This window comes from Tursiops truncatus, chromosome 12 (genome assembly GCF_011762595.2).
Source record: "Tursiops truncatus isolate mTurTru1 chromosome 12, mTurTru1.mat.Y, whole genome shotgun sequence".
NCBI lineage: Eukaryota > Metazoa > Chordata > Mammalia > Artiodactyla > Delphinidae > Tursiops > Tursiops truncatus.
In genome coordinates this window covers 88,694,026-88,711,875 of record NC_047045.1, presented here as the reverse complement: position 1 = coordinate 88,711,875, position 17,850 = coordinate 88,694,026, and the positions used below count along the sequence as shown (strand labels likewise).

The window sequence follows — 17,850 nt, the reverse complement described above, 5'->3', positions numbered from 1 at the left end:
AGGAAGGGAAAGTTGGTTAATTCCCAGGCCTCTGCAGGGTGAGGCGCTCGGCAGCAGTGAAGAGAGAGGGAATTTGTTTTAGGCCCTTAGTCCTATCAGCTTCTACCCTGTGACATGGGCTGTGCAATGAGGCAGCAGACACCTCAGAACTATGTTTTAAAACAGGTTTAGAATTTTGGCTTGAATATGTTTACTGCCCAGTTATTTTAGAGTTTTTAAACGGCCAGAATTCAAAACACTCATTACAGTAAAATTTAATCATGTAACGTCTTTTAGAAAGGAAGAAAAACCAAAAACTAAGCTGGTTCTAACAAAGTACATTCTATACAGTTAGAATAAATAGATGTTTGGTGTTAAGATGAAAGGATTTCATATTTAGAGCAGTAGAGTTTTTATTGACATTTATTTTGTTAGTAATGATTACTGATTTTCATTGCAGGGCAAAGACATTTCCTAAGCCTGTACAGTCTGTGCAGTTTTATTACATAGACGCATTTATTTTGTCGTCCTCGGCCTTGAGTTTCAGCTGCTCGAGCATCACATCGACACCAGCAAAGGCGCCGCATGAAGGCAGTCATCTCCTCTCGGGCCCGTCCTCTCTGGACTCGGGGTGCCGCATTGCAACAAGGAGTTATGTGTAACTAAAGCGTTTACATTTACAGATGCCATCCAAAATGTGATAATAGCCTCCCGTTACCAGAAATCCCCCTTCTCCACACGTGGAGCTTCCCTGTAGGGCCGTCCCTGGGCTTGGGGTGATCTTGCCAGTGGCCGCGGCTCAGGAAAGGGGGTCCTCACCCGGTTCAGCAACATATTTAACTCATTTCGTATGTAGAACCATTACTGTTTATAATAAGTTGAAATTGCGGAATATTTCATATATATCCACAGATGTACGTTTGTGTGGGCTACTGAACACCTGCCTGGCCACACCTGACTTTGGCGGATATTAATGCTTTACTGTCTTTGTTTTCAAAACTTTTTGAGGAAACGAAACCTTGCAGGGAAAACTGGAGGCCTCCCCTCCGAGCCCCGTTCCCCCCGCCGCTTTCCTCTTCCCGAGACCAGCGTGCTCGCTTCCCATCCCTGCTCTGTATTTGCTGTGCATCCAGGTGTCCTTGTGGTTTGATGGAGGTGTCGCGTGTGACGCGCCTTTCGTGCTTACAGCTGCGCTTATTCCTTTAGTGTTAGTAAAATATGATTATTAAGTGGCATGAAAACTTTTTTTTTATTTTCAAGTTTTTTTAAGGTAGAATCTTTAGTTGTAGTGAAAGGGAAACAAAATGATGGATCATATTTCATTCTCTTCCAGGTATAAACAGAAGAGCAGGTGCACACCTGTTTTCAGGATCCCCATGACAGATGCAGCAGAAGATTACTAGCTTATCAGCAGTGAGTGATTTTTATTCCTGTATCCTCTCTCCTGCTGTCCTCCCATCACATCCTTACCATTGCCCTTCTAGCAAAAGCATGTGCTGAAGGTCCAAGCCCCAGGCTCGGGCTGAGCGCCGGGAACTCGGGGAGCTCATGGTCCTTTGTGTAATGGCTTCATCTCAGTCGTGAAAAGAGCCCCAAAGGAAAGATAAAACTGGAGGCAATAGAGCATATGACATATAGCAGGGTGATATAACCTGATGCTTCTGGCCTATTAAATAACATAGTAATTTAGTACATTTAAAAAGTAAACTGCTACACTTAGTATGTGCGTCCTGTGCTGAATTGAACAGTTTACCCCATTTCATGTGGAAGATGGCAAAAATTATAGTAGTTGCTGTTGAATAGGAAATTGATTCCAAAACTTTAAGTTTTGAGTTTTTGCGGCTAGCATCATCATTTTAACTTAAAGACCACTGATTTTAATTTATTTAGAAGCAAAGCTCTGAGCTTCAGACACTCATTTTATAAACTTTTAATTTATTCAAAGGTTTAAGTCAAATTCTTTTGAAAAGTGTTATACTTGAAATTTCAGAAGGACGGATACAAGGTGTTACAGGTTCTAGTATATTTTGGTTAGAAATGTGACATTTTTATGCTAGAACCTTTTGCTAAAAGAAAACCCCAAACCAACCAACCGAAAAGCACCTATAGCAGAAATGTGTCACCCTGATTATTCTGGCCTTGAGTGAGGATTTCTGCATATTTTGGTGTTAGCATTGGGTTTATTGTTGAACCTAGTACTCTTTCTACTCTATACTTTTCTGCCACATATACTTTCTTTAAAAATTTATTTTATTTTATTTATTTATTTTTGGTTGCGTTGAGTCTTCATTGCTGTGCGCGGGCTTTCTCTAGTTGCGGCGAGCGGGAGCTACTCTTCGTTGCCGTGTGCGGGCTTCTCACTGCAGTGGCTTCTCTTGTTTTGGAGCGCGGGCTCTAGGCACGTGGCTCAGTAGTTGTGGCACGTGGGCTCAGTAGTTGTGGTCCACGGGCTTCATTGCTCCGCGGCATGTGGGATCGTCCCAGACCCGGGCTCGAACCCATGTCCCCTGCATTGGCAGGCGGGTTCTTAACCACTGCGCCATCAGGGGAGCCCTCCCACATATACTTTTTAAGACAGTGCTCTGGGCTAAACATTGAAGGTTAGGTCATTGGTACATTGTCCCTCCTATGCCACATTGATGAAGTTTACCCACCACGTGCTGGGTCGAGGGCTTGTCCTTCATGTGTGCAGCCTGTGCCTAGGGTCTCTCCCGCCCACGGCCTCGCCGTCTAACCTCTGGCTCAGACCTGTCTTCCAGCTCAGTACCTACATGCCGGACGGCCGTTCCACCTCTATTATGGGGTGTCTGACATCTGCAGCCTCACTTACCTCTAAGTAGACTCTTGGCTTCCCACCTGGAAATCCATACCGCCCGGGTCTCCCCACCGTTTGAGCAGTGCGCCCACTGGCTCCGACCAGTTGCCTGGGATCAGCTAGGGGAGGGGCTGTGGTCAGGCCTCTCCTGTTGGGCCTCAGAATCGTACGTAATCATCCATCTGTACGTCTCTGGTTGGAAGGAGTTCCCACCGAGTCACAGGCCTCGTGGTTGCTGCTGGCTGGAGCAGGACCCTGGAGGTTTCGACCTCAGTGCGGCTGCAGCGCCGCCGTCACGGCGGGAGCCCATTCTTGTCCCATCCACCAAATTTGTCAAAGGAAAGCGAGTGAGTTTTTGACAGTGCACAGCCTTTGTCAACTTTGTTTAAAGTGTTTAGCAGATGCAAAGGTACGATGCAATCAGTTTGCTGCCAGGTTCAACGGTAGTTTTTACTGGGCATGAAATTCTTCTAAGCCTTGATGTTTGACATTAGAAGACATTTTAATTCTGTATGGAATGTTAACGTTTACACTTTTGTCTTTGATTAGTTTATGGGCCCAGTTTTTGATTTTACTGGTAATCCATTTTCACTTAAAATGCGGTGGAGCATTTGGGTGTTTCAAGCGCTAGGCGGACTGGGTGACAGCCATGGAGATGCTGCGGGAATGCGAAGCAGCCTTTGTGAATCCGCAGGTTCTCTCTGTAGGATGTAGCTAGTCTGTCTCTATAGAGGATGTGTTTAAAAATACTCACAGCTGACGGTTGAAAATCGGGGAATTGAGGAGGTGGCCCCTTCAATGAATTCATTGCCTCATAGTTTAGTTCAGAAGACACTTTGTTACCCGAAAGAACAACTAAGAGACTTGTGAACAAAACTTTGTTTGTAGGACGACAGCTACAACTTTGATTTTTGATATATTTGGAATGGCTTTCTAAATTAAGGGTTTAATGTATAATGCCTTCTGAAATCTGCATGATGATTCAAGGGTATCCTCTTTATTTCAGTGAAGTCTTACCACATTGCTTAAGAGGACTCTCTTTTTTTTTTACTGTTTTGTGTGTTTTTTTTTTTTTTTTTTTTGCGGTACGCGGGCCTCTCACTGTTCTGGCCTCTCCCGTTGCGGAGCACAGGCTCCGAGGCCATGGCTCACGGGACCAGCCGCTCCGCGGCATGTGGAATCTTCCCAGACTGGGGCACGAACCCATGTCCCCTGCATCGGCAGGCGGACTCTCAACCACTGCGCCACCAGGGAAGCCCCGGCACAGAATCTTAAAGGGCAGAGGCGTTCACCTCCAGATGCAGGTCCTTGTGCCCCCGGGATGGCTGTCCATCCCTGGAATCTGCTGACCTGAGTCACAACTGACTGTTACCAACAGAAAGCAAAGGATACAGTCCCTTACAGGAAATGAGATGTACGTGCTGAGGGCAATGGGTTTCTTGAAAAGACCAGTCTGCACACAGACTCTAGGGGTTACAGTTTGACGAATAGCATTTAGAATGTTTAATGTACTATTCTCAAAATGCAGTACATAAAATTTATCTTAAAGATACATATTTCTAACATCCAAGTGTCTCTCTTGAAATGTTACATGGGTTGTATATTTGATCAGTTTTTGCAGAGTTTCTTAGAGTCTTTAGTTAATATAATGCAGTAAGAATTGACTAAATTTACCAAATATTGCCATTCTTCGTTTAAAATGTTTCAGTCATGAAGATAAATAGGAATCTCCCATGTGATGTTCCTTTAATGCTGTTAAGTGTTACATTTAAAACATACTTCTTTCCATGCTTTCGGACACTTGCTGTCTCTGAAGTATTATGAGTTACAGAATTAGAAAAAGATTTCTTTGCTCATTTAACTTTTGAATGTATTGTACGTGACTTATTAAAGGTGGTCATTTCAGGGCTATCATCATCATCACTGTCGTCATCACCGTCATCATTTTCTGCGTGTGGAAAATGGCTTGTCAGCATTTCCACTATAAATTTTTTTTTTGCATGTTCTAATCTTTATTTCTTTCTGGAGTTTATCACAGAGTCATAAAGACTTGATTGAAACTTGGCATATTAGAGCCTAGTGTGAGATTTTTTTCAATTTGGTTCCCAAATTTGTTTCATCTGTTTAAGTTAAAAATGAAAAATATGATTTTGGAGCTTTAGATGCTCTTTTACTTATAAAAATAAAGCCCTGGCTTTAGAATAATGGTAAAGACGATTCTTTTCAACTTAGGTAACCAGTTTTTCTCATATTCTCAGAGAAGTTATTTCATTTTGAAAAGTAACGTGATGCTGTTTTGTCTGACATCTTCCTCTGTTTCCATTTCATAAAAGAAGATGTTTTAACCTTTTGCATAGAATACTTTTCTCTGTTATAAGGATTAAATAAGATAATGCATGTGAATTTCTTAGCATATGCTAAAGTCATTAACTGGAAGCCATTTTTAAAATACAAATTTATGAAGGCTGGCGGACATTGCCTTAGAAAACTTTCAATCTTTGCGTGCAACTAATTTCACACAATTTGTTTGTTCCCACGAGTTTAAGGAGAAATGCACAGAATTTTGCTTCCTGCAGTAGAAGGTCAGAAGCTGAATTAGAAATGATTTCTGCTTTCAAAGAAATTGTCATCTAGAAGGTGGTAGATGTGGGCGTGAATAACATTTATACAAAGCTGACTCTTTAAGCATTGTAAAATGAGAGGAAAGGGCGCCGCAGAGCGATGAGGACTGGGACATTTATTCTGTCTGGAAGATGAGAGAAGGCTGCGTTTGGCTGGAATCCCACGTCCTTCCTATTGTTAGACAGAACTTGATTTTACGGGGACTTTGAAGGTACATAAAATAGAGAAGCAGGTTGACTGAACTCATTCAACTTCCCATGTATTGGAGGGTCTGGACTGGTCCCCGGGTCTCCCCAGGCCTCTGTCTGTTCCCAGACTGACTCGTATTTAAAATCCCGGAAGAGGGTTGACGTGTGTTACCGCGGTGAGTGCAGACCCTCAGAAGGGAGGTACAGGGGTGTGCGGTCCAGCCCTCTGTCAGCCTTCCTGTCCCAGCGACCGTCTCCTGCCACTCCAAGCAGCCCGTCTGCACCGGGCTCTTCCCCAACCACCCTGCTGCTAAAACACACGCCACCATTTCAACGTCTGGCTTTAAATTCCTCGAGGGCCCAGCTGCTTCCGAGTTGGAATCAACTTTGCAGGCAGACTCTGGCCACTGCTCTTGTCTCATCCCTGCCTGGTCTCCTCAGGTGTGGGTGTGGACCCTCTGGTCTCGGGCCGGGCATCCAAGGGGGGCCCGAATTGCTGGGCCCAGGCCGTTCTCTTGCCCCGTGGGCGCTGCTGTGACATGCACCAAGCCCTGGAGAGTTTTAGATGCCCCAGGGGCACTGACCAGGACAGAAGAAGGGCAAACCCCAGATGTTCCCCTGTCCCCTCTTGGGTGCAGGTGGTGATAAATACTGCTCACCGAGGGTTCCTATGCGCCACATGTTCCGGCGTGGTGTCTTCACAGGAATCCTAGTTCACAGACGAGGCGGCTGAGACCCTGGCATTGGCAAGTCCCGAGACCTGTGGGCCGTGAGTGTGACCTCAGGCACTGGCTGGCCGCAGAGCTCATGCTCTTAACCCTGGCGGAAGGCCACTGGGTGAGGGTCCCCACGCCGGCTTCTTCCCGTCCAGCCTCGGGGAGCTGTTGCTAGAACACAGATGAGCTCACATGCTCCACGTCTACAGCACTCCCCCGGGAGGTCTTGGCGGATGGCCAGACTGCACCTCCCACCACCTGCTTCCGCGGCCTGGACCAGCGGCAAACTCCTGCTTCTGTGTCAAGACTGGCCCCATCGCTGCCCCACGAGGCCGCCCTGGCCTGTCTGGTTGAAATCGGGGCCTTCCTTTGCCCAGCGGCTGTGCCTCCCTAAAGCTCTCCGTGCCGGGGGACGGTGTGTGATGCACCCTCCCCGTGAGATCCTGAGACTCCGACCTCCTTGAGGACCGAGCCGTACCTGGCTGGCATACAGTTGGCGCTCAAAAATGCCTTGCGTAGTCAGAGCCCAGGGAGCTGCCGCGGGTAGTTTAAGAGGCCCATCTGCATGGTGCGGAGGCGCGTTTCTGTTTGCCCACGGGGCACTGGGAGGGTCTATCCTGCCTCAGGTTCACAACGGCCCTGACGTAAAGGCGGCCTGTGAGTCTGTTTCTGCTGGAACCTCAGCAGGGGTCAGTCAAGTCCCTTTAACACCCTGTGAACGTTTTATGTTTTGGCATTTTGGCATTTTAAATACATTTTTTGCTCTTCTAAATTGCCTTTTTTCCCCAAACACTGTTCGTTCATGTTAAACTCCTTGGTCCATGGCGCAGTATTTAACCAGGCTGGGACGCCACCTCCTTCTTAGCGCCCAGCTGAGCCGTCGGGGGCCTCGCCTCAGGCAGGAGGGACCCCGTGGCCTGGGCCGTGGATGTGGTCTTGGTGAGCTGCTCTCTTAGATGAAGGCGGCTGGGTGTCCTACGCGGGAAGCCGAGCTCCTGTGTCTCCCCCCACTCTGCCGGGGCCAGCTCGGCATGGATCTGGTGTCACTGCCACCGGAGGGGTCGCTACGACGCGCACCTCCCGTCCCTGGGCGGCAGGCGCGGGTTCGCAGCGCTCAGCGCGCCTGTCCCGCACGCACGCGCCGGTGGCGCTCTTCCCGGTCCTAGCGGAGCACAGCTCTCCTTGCGCCCGGGTCGGGCCATAAGCTGCTTTCTCCAGTGGGGGCTCGGGCGCAGCTCGATTCCGAGCAGAGCCCGCCGGGCCGCCTCGGGAGAAGGGCAGGAACAGCCGGCGGACCCGCAGAGTCCAGGGCCGGGCGCCGGGCGCCTCTCCCCGCACGACTTACCCTGCAGCGCCCTTTCGAGGAGATGCACCTTAAGAAGCGACTTATTTCTTTTAAAGGCTCCCTGTTTTTATAGCTCTGACAAAAATAATGAGTAATAGTGGATTTTACATGAAACTTTGAGGAGGTTAAGTTTTGTCAAGATCTGGTTTTCCAAGTGCTTCTCTTTTCTCTCTGTAAAAAATTCAGTCGAAATAACCCAGGGTGGTTTACTCTGTCAGTGTTTATTTCAACAACTCCCGCCTTAAAGCCAGTGTGTGGGTACATACGTGTATATCCATGTAACACGCATGTACACATGCGTGTGCACACACACGTGCAGGCTTTATGTGTGCATATGCACATGCACCTTTGTGTATGTGTACATGTGTGTGTACATATGCACATGCCTGCACGTGTGTGTGCACGTGTGCACATGTATAGTAATCTACCTATGAACGAATCCCTTTAGTTGTATCATACCTATTGGCAGCCACTGGTATCTGGCACTGTTCCAAGTACAGGGGCACATGAGTGAATGACACAGCAAGGTCCTGACACTTGAGAATTTTGTAGTCTTACAAAGAAAGAAGCAAGTGGGTTCAACGCAGGTCAGACACCCTGAGCCTGAGCCCCTTGGGGGACCCTCCCTGACAGGTAACCTGAGCCGCAGGTGTGTGACGTGGGGAAGGGAGCCAGGTTGATGGGGGAGCAGCTCTTGGGAAGCGGGGTCACGGAGGAGTGGGGTTGGACTGGGGTCGCTGACCCGGGCAGGGGTCAGTCCCTTGGGCTCATGGGCCTTGGTCACATAGGGTTTTGTTCCGGGCGGGGGACCATCAGGAGGGGTTGAGGAGGAGGCCGGTGCCCTCACAGCGCCCGAGTGCGTGCGCTCTGCGCGTCCCCTTGTCTACGCGGACATTGGAAATGGCTCAGTCGTGCCGCCAGGGGCCCGGCTCAGCCTCTGGGTGCGGCTCTGCGTGTTGGGGGCCGGGGCCGGGGTCGGGAACGGGCTGCAGGAGGGTGAAGGGGCTTTGCACTTAGCTCCTTCCTCATGCTCCCAAGAGCAGGCACCTGGTGACCCTGGCGGCAGCCCCAGCCAGGCTCCTGCTCAGGGACCCAGCGCCAGCCTCCGAGGTTCCCCTCTGTCGGGGGTGTTCCCAGGTCCCCCATGCTGGGTGGGTCCTGCAGTTGCAGTCTGAGGGTCCCTCGTTCCCTCGGGAGAGCACAAAGCAGCTCCGGGAGACCATCCTCCAGATTCCACGTGCTCTGCCCAGCGTCTGCCGTGGCCCCTGTCCTCCTGGTCCCTGGCTCTGTGGCCATGTCTGGACCAGAGAGCCACGGGGCGATGCAGGGAGGGCATGGGGGCAGTCCAGGCAGGAGGTGGGCCGTGACTAGACCCGTCTTCACACAGTGCTGTGAGGCCCCCTCACAGTGGGCACCTCTCTGAGCCAGTGCCCCTACAGGGGGGTGACCCTACAGGGGTCCTGGGAAGTTTCCTTCCAGATGCTCCCTCCTGGGCCATGAGTGACCGTCTGGGATGCCAGCGCGGGGAGAATTCCTCTCTCTGAAAATCGCGTGTCTTTTCGTTAGGAGTTTCAGTGCATTTGCTTTAGGAAATGGCTAAGGATGTCGTCTGTGCTGGGCAGGTGCTCACACAGGGACTGGACAGGGGCCAAGTCACCGCAGACCCCAGGGTCTCTCAGCGCCGAGTGCGGTTCCAGGACTCACCGTGGCGTGCTCTTGGATGAGAGGTGTTAGGTTGGGAAAAACAGTTCTGAGGGGTTTTGATGGGAAAATAGCTGGTTTTACTTCCTGAAAATAAACATCTGAATGGTATATGATGGGATGAAAGGACAGGAGTTTAAGGTTACGGAGGTTTACGCCATGTTTTAATAGCTTGTTTTCTTAAATTTCTGTTCAGTTACGCAGTGTACATCAAAGGGTTCCAACTAACCACAGCCCCGTAAGGCCTGTCATCCTGCAAGTCCAAATTCAGGGGAAGCACAAATCACAATTGGCCCAAATGTCCTATTTCCAGTAAAATAGAAAATAGGTCGTTTCTGATTTCTTCTGAGCTTACTGACAAGTGTAGCCACATTTATCATGCATCAGTGATGCTCTTTTGCAAGCATCCTGCTACACTGTAATGACCTCTTCTGAGAATTACCCCTGTAGCTGTCTCCTTGTGTTGGACAAGCAGAAGTTAACTCGTTTTATCATCCAGTTCACAAAAGAGTGAGCGCCGTATTTTCATATTTTTGAATTGTTTTATATCATTAAATGGCTTATTTTTAGAATGAAAGTATGTAAATCTTTTTTATGATTTATTGATATCTAAGAATTGTAGCAGATGTTTTTTCCTTATATATTTAAAAAATCTGATTGGCTATTACTCTTTTCTTCTGTGTCTGAATGAGATTTTGCATTTGCATTTTTTTATGATGTAAATAGGTAACACAAGACAGCTAATTTGAATTGAAAAGCTAAAAAATATGTAAAGGTTTAAATAGTGTTTTTTTAAAAACATCTTTATTGGAGTATAATTGCTTTACAAAGGTGTGTTAGTTTCTGCTTTATAACAAAGCGAATCAGTTATACATATACATATGTTCCCATATCTCTTCCCTCTTGCGTCTCCCTCCCACCCTCCCTATCCCACCCCTCTAGGTGGTCACAAATCACTGAGCTGATCTCCCTGTGCTATGCGGCTGCTTCCCACTAGCTATCTGTTTTACATTTGGTAGTGTACATATGTCCGTGCCACTCTCTCACTTCGTCCCAGCTTACCCTTCCCCCTCCCCGTGTCCTCAAGTCTGTTCTCTACACCTGCATCTTTATTCCTGTCCTGCCCCTAGGTTCTTCAGAACCATTTTTTTTTTTTTTAGATTCCATAGACATGTGTTAGCATATGGTATTTGTTTTTCTCTTTCTGACTTTCTTCACTCTATGACAGACTCTAGGTCCATCCACCTAATGAGCATATACTTAAAGCTGTTCACAGGGTATTGTGGAAGCTTATGATAGAAAATAGAAAGTATGAAGTAAATTCGTGAAGATGATAAACTTCTAAAAGGGAAAAGAGGAAAGCACGTTTCATGAAGTTACTTCCGTGGCTTAGGCGGCGTTTTGTCGACGAGCTCCTGCTCTGATGCCTGATCAGCTGGCGAACATACTCCCGCTGTGCACAGTTCCTTGTGGCTCACCTGAGTCTGCAGTACGGAACACCTGTGCGTTCTGTCGTCTAGGCGTTCATGTACAAAACCAGCTCCAGCACTTTCTGCTGCAGACTGGCAGGACGCATGGACACGGTCACGGCCGTGGCCTTCAGCCCAGCCGCTGCCCAGGTATGGTCTCCTCTGTTTCATACAAGTCTCACATCATAGCTTTTCTATCTGTCAGCCTGTATTTTGGTGCAATTTTGTAATATTAAAGCTTACATGCCAGCATTCATTGAGTGCGGGGAGATGAACTTAGGAAGTAGACCTTTACTGGGGAGAAAGAGAAATCGAGGGTGTTTTCTTTTACAGTGAAAGTGTTTGTCATTCGGTGCCGCTGGACATTTGCTCTAACTGAAATATAAAAAAATAATGAGGTATCCATGGACAGGAACATTGAAGGAAGAAAGCAATACACGGCAAGTAAGGAAATGATTTTGAAATTCTTGTGAAAAAGAATTAGATGGAGAAGGAGTTCCACAAAATTTAAAGAATCTTAATTAGGAGAAAGGATTAAGAGAAAGTAACATCAACTGCAAATCAACCCAGAAAAGTGAATGATCTTCTATTAAAATGCAGAGGGAGGGGCTTCCCTGGTGGCGCAGTGGTTGAGAGTCCGCCTGCCGATGTAGGGGACGCGGGTTCATGCCCCGGTCTGGGAAGATCCCACATGCCGTGGAGTGGCTGGGCCCGTGAGCCATGGCCACTGAGCCTGCGCGTCCGGAGCCTGTGCTCCGCAACGGGAGAGGCCACAACAGTGAGAGGCCCGCGTACCGCAAAAAAAAAAAAAAAAAAAATGCAGAGGGAGATTTTTTGGTAAAAGATGTAAGCAATGTTAGATATTAATGAAACTTGAGTATTTGGGAATATTGATTTCACTTTGTCCCTTTAAGTTTGAAGCTTTGATTCCGAGAGTGCCACTGTTGTGTGATTGCACACGCGAGTGTGTGTGTGTACTATGTGGGGCTGTACCATCGATGCTGTTTTCCGTACCTGCTTCCTTTCCCTGACACTGGATTGCTGCAATACAGGGCGTGTTATGGTGCCTGGCAACATAGTTTACCTTCCATTTGTATTGACTGTTGGAAAAATGAATAAACGAAGCTTGTGTCCTTGACTACAGAGCTTCCATCGCTGTCACCTGAAGTGTTCTTTGTACCCCATCCATCACTGACCTAGTTTAGCCTTTGCGTCCTCTGCTGATGGGTACTTAGGTTTAAATTTTTCTATCCTCTTATAAACAATCCTGGGATGTGCACCTGGATAGGCTTCACTCAGCCCCAAATGAGGTTGTGCTGCATCTACTGTAGTGTACCAGCTTTTCTTAGTTCATAGTATGCATTGCAATTGCCTGTTTGAAATTTTTAGTGTGGTCTTTGACATTGTTGGATTCCTTTTTGAAGCCTTTCAGTAGCACAGCCGGTAATACTGAGGAGTGGTCATGAGTGACAGAGCCAGAAGAGAAGAGCTAGGCTAGGAGGCAAGTAAGGTGTGTGGCAGGGGGCTGGGTGTGGTGATTGACAGGTGGAATACTGAAAATTAAGTGTTGGCCTCAAAATACCCTTTAGCATAACTGATCAGAGGAACTTTTTTGAATACTTGAAAATTTTCAATTAGAAAACGTTGGGTAGGTCTCTATTGCCATCGAGGTTATTTTCATGAATGAAAGAAGCAAATGTGACCTACGCACATGAGAAAGAATGGGAGGAAGGAGGACCAGCACTTCTTAGGGACGCGCTGGCTCCCGACGAGCTGCCACCCTAGAGCCAGCAGTTGGAGAAGCCGACGTTCACGTTCAGCATCTCAGGAAACCACGAGGCCACGCAGAACCTGCAGGAAGGTTTTCAAACGTTCATACTCTCTACCACACTTGTTTTTGTAGAACTGCTATTAAATTGGAGGAATGATGATAAAATAATGCAGTGCTAAATGTCTTTGTAATAGAAATTTCTAACAAAACCCCTCATTGTTCCAAAGTCCTGTGTTTTGTCTGAGCACAATGGTCAGAAGATCTCTGTGAAGGAGCAACACTTCTTCAGTAACAGACTCACGGTGTGTTTAACGGGCTTTGTCTCTTAGTACCGTATTTATCTGATTTAAGATACGTGCTATCCGTTCACTAACATTTTTCCGAGATCAGGGTGAACCTTAGAATCTCATGCTTCCTTTTCAGCATGGAGTATTCTTCTGTTTTATTGAATCTCCGGTGCACCTCACACTGATGTTTAAAATTGTGTCCATAGAACGAAATACTGGACTCAAGCTTTGGTTTTAAAACATATACTAAATGGTCCATCAAACAACCATTTGAAATTTCTGCTTGTAGAAAAAGACCGCTCTGAGTTCTAATCCAGGCCTATTAACATTTAAAATGCATGTTTAGGCATAGAGGGTGGCTTGGTCCATTTTCTGACCAACAGAGAGGGGCCTGGAAGGTTCGCCTTCCACGGCTGAGATGTCTGCGTCTTGGGTGGTGATACTTACGTCCTAGTGGGGGCAGGAGGGTAAAAACATGCAAGGGCTGGCTTTGTGGTAGGCGCCTTATAAACGTTCCCCTCTCCACAGGAGACAAAGCAAGTAATACCATGGGTGCACTGCCACAGGGAAAGTTGCACGTGACAGATCAGTGGGGTAGGTGCGTGGCTCTAATTCCTCTGAATCTTGCAGATTTAATGCTACAGCTAAAATGGCTGCCCTCCCCCGTCCAACCCCTTCCTCATTTTCTTTATTATTATTTTTCATCTCATGAATTTCAGGTGACTTCCCTGGATTTGAATACATGCGTGTAGTTCTAAGCCGTAATCCTCCAAGCCCCTTCCTCCTGGTTGTGTGGTCAGTGCTGGCCGCTCCCTCATGGCTGGTGATGCCCAGCCCTGCCCAAGGTTGTTCTTGCTGGACTGTGGAGAGAGGGACCCGCCAGCCCCGCATGCCTGCTGGGGTGCTCGAAAGTCCAGCCCTCATGAGAATCAGCTGTGTCCATAAGCGTCGGCAAAGGGGGCATTAGCTCCTGCATCTCAGTCAGGAGGGTGACGTGGAGCTCCTGGGACTTATTCAGGAGCTGATTCAAAGTGGCTGCCATGGTGCTGACTTTATTCCAGGGACATAACATAACTTTGGAGAAAGCAGGAGACAGATCCCATGAGTAGTTTTTTCTTTTTTTAATAAATTTTAATTGAGAGAGATATTATCCCCTTTCAAAAATGAAAGATTTGAGCCCCTCAGAATAAGTTACGAGATATGGCTCAAAAGTAGTATTTTTCATCATTGACATTGCTCAGTTGTCAGAGTAAGACTTGTCAGTCTTTTGGAAGAAGATTATACTTGTACTAATGGAATTATTATTAGCAATGCATGCGGCTAAGAGTCGGGCTCTGAAAATGAAAGGGGAATCCTACCAGCTCAGGAGGAGCAGGGCCTCCGCAGGGCGGCTGGGACCCGAGAGGCTGTTAGGATACCGCTACAGTCCTGCCGGGAAACGCAGCTGTGCCACGTGGGCCTGGTCCAGTGTGGCCCCGGAGGGCGGTTGTCAGATTTGGGCTTACTGGACATGCGGAGGGCTTTGGTGTATTTGTCTTAAGATATATCCATTTAGAGGGCTTCCCTGGTGGCGCAGTGGTTGAGAGTCCGCCTGCCGATGCAGGGGACATGGGTTCGTGCCCCGGTCTGGGAAGATCCCACATGCCGCGGAGCGGCTGGGCCCATGAGCCATGGCCGCTGAGCCTGCGCGTCCGGAGCCTGTGCTCCGCAACGGGAGAGGCCACAGCAGTGAGAGGCCTGTGTACCGCAAAAAAAAAAAAAAAAAAAAAAGGAAAGATATATCCATTTAGATACTTCACTGTTGAGGTGGGAATAAGTTCATAGTTAATCTATCCTTGCTGAGGTGATAGCCAAGCAAGGCTGTGATTTCTGGCAAAAAAGATGCATGGTATGGAAACCAGAGATCAAAAGAAGACAGAGGAGCATGATGTAGAGGGATGGGTGCCCTTGGTGAGAGTGTGGTCTGGGGTAGGGCTGCAGACCCGGGAGAAGTGCAGGAAAGAAGGTCAGGGAACTTGTAGGTGAGGCACGGAGGAAAACCGCTCCACACGATTTCCTCCGAGGACAAAAGTGCATGAAATTTGTTGGCAGGTATAACAGAGAGTCACAAATATACCTTTGCCTTATGCCATCAAATTTATCTTACATTAATATCACAATCACCAATTTCATCTGATGTCAATGATAAAATAATGAAATGATGGCATTAATGAAAGAATATAAGAGCCCTTTCTTGCTGACAGTGGACTTTAGGGTATTTAGTAGGTATTCATTTTCAGTTTTCCATTTCTGTATCATGTGGGGTTTACTATGGAATATTCTGCTTTGGTCTTTCCAGCGTTACTGGGTTGCATTTAACCATGTCGCTAATGTTACCCTAGAACACAGAGGAGAAACACGGGAGACCTCAAATAGTTTATGCAAAGAGACAAGATATAGGTGGAGTCCAGAGCGCGGCGTGGTTTAGTACCTGGTGGGGGAAGAACCAGGAGTAGTTACGGGACATGCGCCCGATGCTGGGACGGCTGTCCTTCCCCTGCAGCCTGGCAGTACCCGGGGAAAGAGAGGAGAAAGTAAAGAAATGGAAATCTGAAAAATTATTTCGCTTTAAGAAAGTGATACTTCACTATCTTCTTATAGTAGACATTTAAGTTGTTTTTTGGTGTTGTAAGTAATATTCTGATGTACATATTTGAGTATACAGGGGTTTCTGTATCTAGATGTATCTTCTCAAGATTATTAGGAGTAGTGGTGCTGAGTAAAATAGTGAAACTTTGAAAGGATTCTGATAAATATAGACAAATATTTCTCGAAGAGTTTTTTGTTTCCTTACCAGCTTCGATTATTAATACCTTCATTATCTTGTTAAATTCATTATCAAGAAATAGTATCCCATTATTTTGACTTGCCTTTCTTTGACTATTAGGGAGAATATGCATTATCTCATATGCTGTTGAGTATTTGTTTCCTTTTTTTTTTTTTTGCGGTACGCGGGCCCCTCACTGTTGTGGTCTTTCCCGTTGCGGAGCACAGGTTCCGGACACGCAGGCTCAGCGGCCATGGCTCACGGGCCCAGCCGCTCTGCGGCATGTGGGATCCTCCTGGACCGGGGCACGAACCCGTGTCCCCTGCATCGGCAGGCGGACTCTCAACCACTGCGCCACCAGGGAAGCCCTTTGTTTCATTTTTAGATTACTTGTTATATCCTTCATATCTTTATCTTTTGGGCCCAAAGTTTTGCTTACTGATTGTTCTAGCTTTTAATTTAAAATTGACACTTTGTCCTTTGTATTAGAGTTAACGCTTTTTCCAGATTTGGTTTTGCTTTTTATTATCTTGTTTTCTCTTTCAAAAATTTTATTTACTAAAGAATATGAGGATGAAATTTAAATCCGCCTGTTTTAATTGGACCATGTTACTTTGAGAGTTATGGTTTAGCTCTTCCAAGGAAAAAGAACCTAAGTCTATACGTGGAAAAAGTCTGTACATGTCAATTATAAAATAATTAATGAAATGATGGCATTTTTAAATGGAATTAAATTTAAAGTTTGTGATATTTATGATTGTTTTGTCAGTTTGGATCTGTAAGTCCCGTCTAAGTGCCCGTAATGCACAGGAGCTGCTCTTGTGACGGTCTGGAGCAGCCGAGGGCAGGCTCGGGGAGCTTCCTCGAGACACTTGCTGCCCGGCTGTGCTGTTCCCACTACCGCTGCGTGGCCAGGGCTCCTGGTCCTGGTCTCCCTCCGCAGGCAGACAGATTTCCTGCTTTTCAAAGACAACACACAGGATTGGCTGAGAATGAGTACATCTGTGTTCCGTAAAGAGAATAGATGATTTACTGAAAGTGTTTCCAGACCAGGAGGCACCAGGCACACTGGATTTTCCTGTCTCCTTGCAAAGTGGTGAGAAAAACGCCCCGTTTCTAAGCCCTGTCTTCTCTCTGGGTCGTGTGGTCTAGATTACTCATTCGTGCTGAAATGTCTGCGTTTTATTTCTGTCTTACTCCTTGTGTTTGTCCTGGTTCAAAGTTCGGTTTTTCGCTACCTGGTCCTCACTCGTTGACTTTCCTGGAAGGCTGTGCTCTTCCCCAAATTCTCTGGGAAAGCTGCCTGTGGGTTCCTTGTGCCCGTGACTTTGATCGTGGAATCAGGAGAAGGCAGGAGAGTCGAGCTGGATCTGTGTGCGTTGTGACCACAAAGACCAGAAAAGTAGCTCAGAGGGAAGCAGCATTCAAGCACGTGGTCAAGTTGCGGGGGTCACAAAGAGTTATGTGTGACGTGGTCAAGTTGCGGGGGTCACGAAGAGTTATGTGTGACGTGGTCAAGTTGAGGAGGTCACGAAGAGTTATGTGTGAGCGTAACTCGAAGCTGTTCTCGGCAGTGTGGGGAGACAGCAACACACCTCAGGAAGACTAAATACAGCAAAGGTCACCGAAGGTCAGGAGCAAGTGAGCTGCCTGCAAACAGGGCAGGGGAGTCAGGAGCAGCTGTGCCCTGACCTCAGACTTACAGAGCCCTCCAGGGCGTAGGCTTGAGGACCCCGCCATCATCGCAGTGATGAAAAGGGCTCACCTGCACGTCTGCATGTGGCCTGGCTCCCCCAGAATGAGACCCCAACTTCCTTCAGATCAGAAAGTGTTTCTTTAGTGCTTAGAATTAAATGTAGAGATAAGTACATCCAACCCACACTATTAACAGATTTTCATAAATTTAGGAAACTAGGTTTTAAAATGTAAACCCTTAATAGATTGGATGATAAGTTAAGAAAATGAAAATGAACACAAATCATTTTCTTCTGTATGAACCTCTTGGCACGTCAAAAACTCACGTTGCCATGGCGTCCCAGCACCACCCTGGGTTGCATTGCTGGTCTTTCTGGCATTAATATTTCCTCTGTGGGATGGCGATTCACTGCGTGCCGTGTGGGTGAAAGAGGGCCACACAGAGGGAACGAGTCT

General features: G+C 47.2%; 1 long non-coding RNA gene across 4 annotated transcripts in view; it reads left to right on the top strand.

Annotated features, from left to right (window-relative positions):
• Window positions 1-454: 454 nt before the first annotated feature.
• Window positions 455-17,850, top strand: part of LOC109552815 (uncharacterized) — a 141,289-nt gene continuing 123,893 nt past the window's right edge. For all 4 annotated transcript variants that reach the window (XR_012324994.1, XR_012324993.1, XR_012324992.1 and 1 more), the window contains exons 1-2: window positions 455-637; window positions 1,313-1,392. This is a non-coding gene — a long non-coding RNA (uncharacterized lncRNA). The remainder of the gene's footprint in view (window positions 638-1,312; window positions 1,393-17,850) is intronic.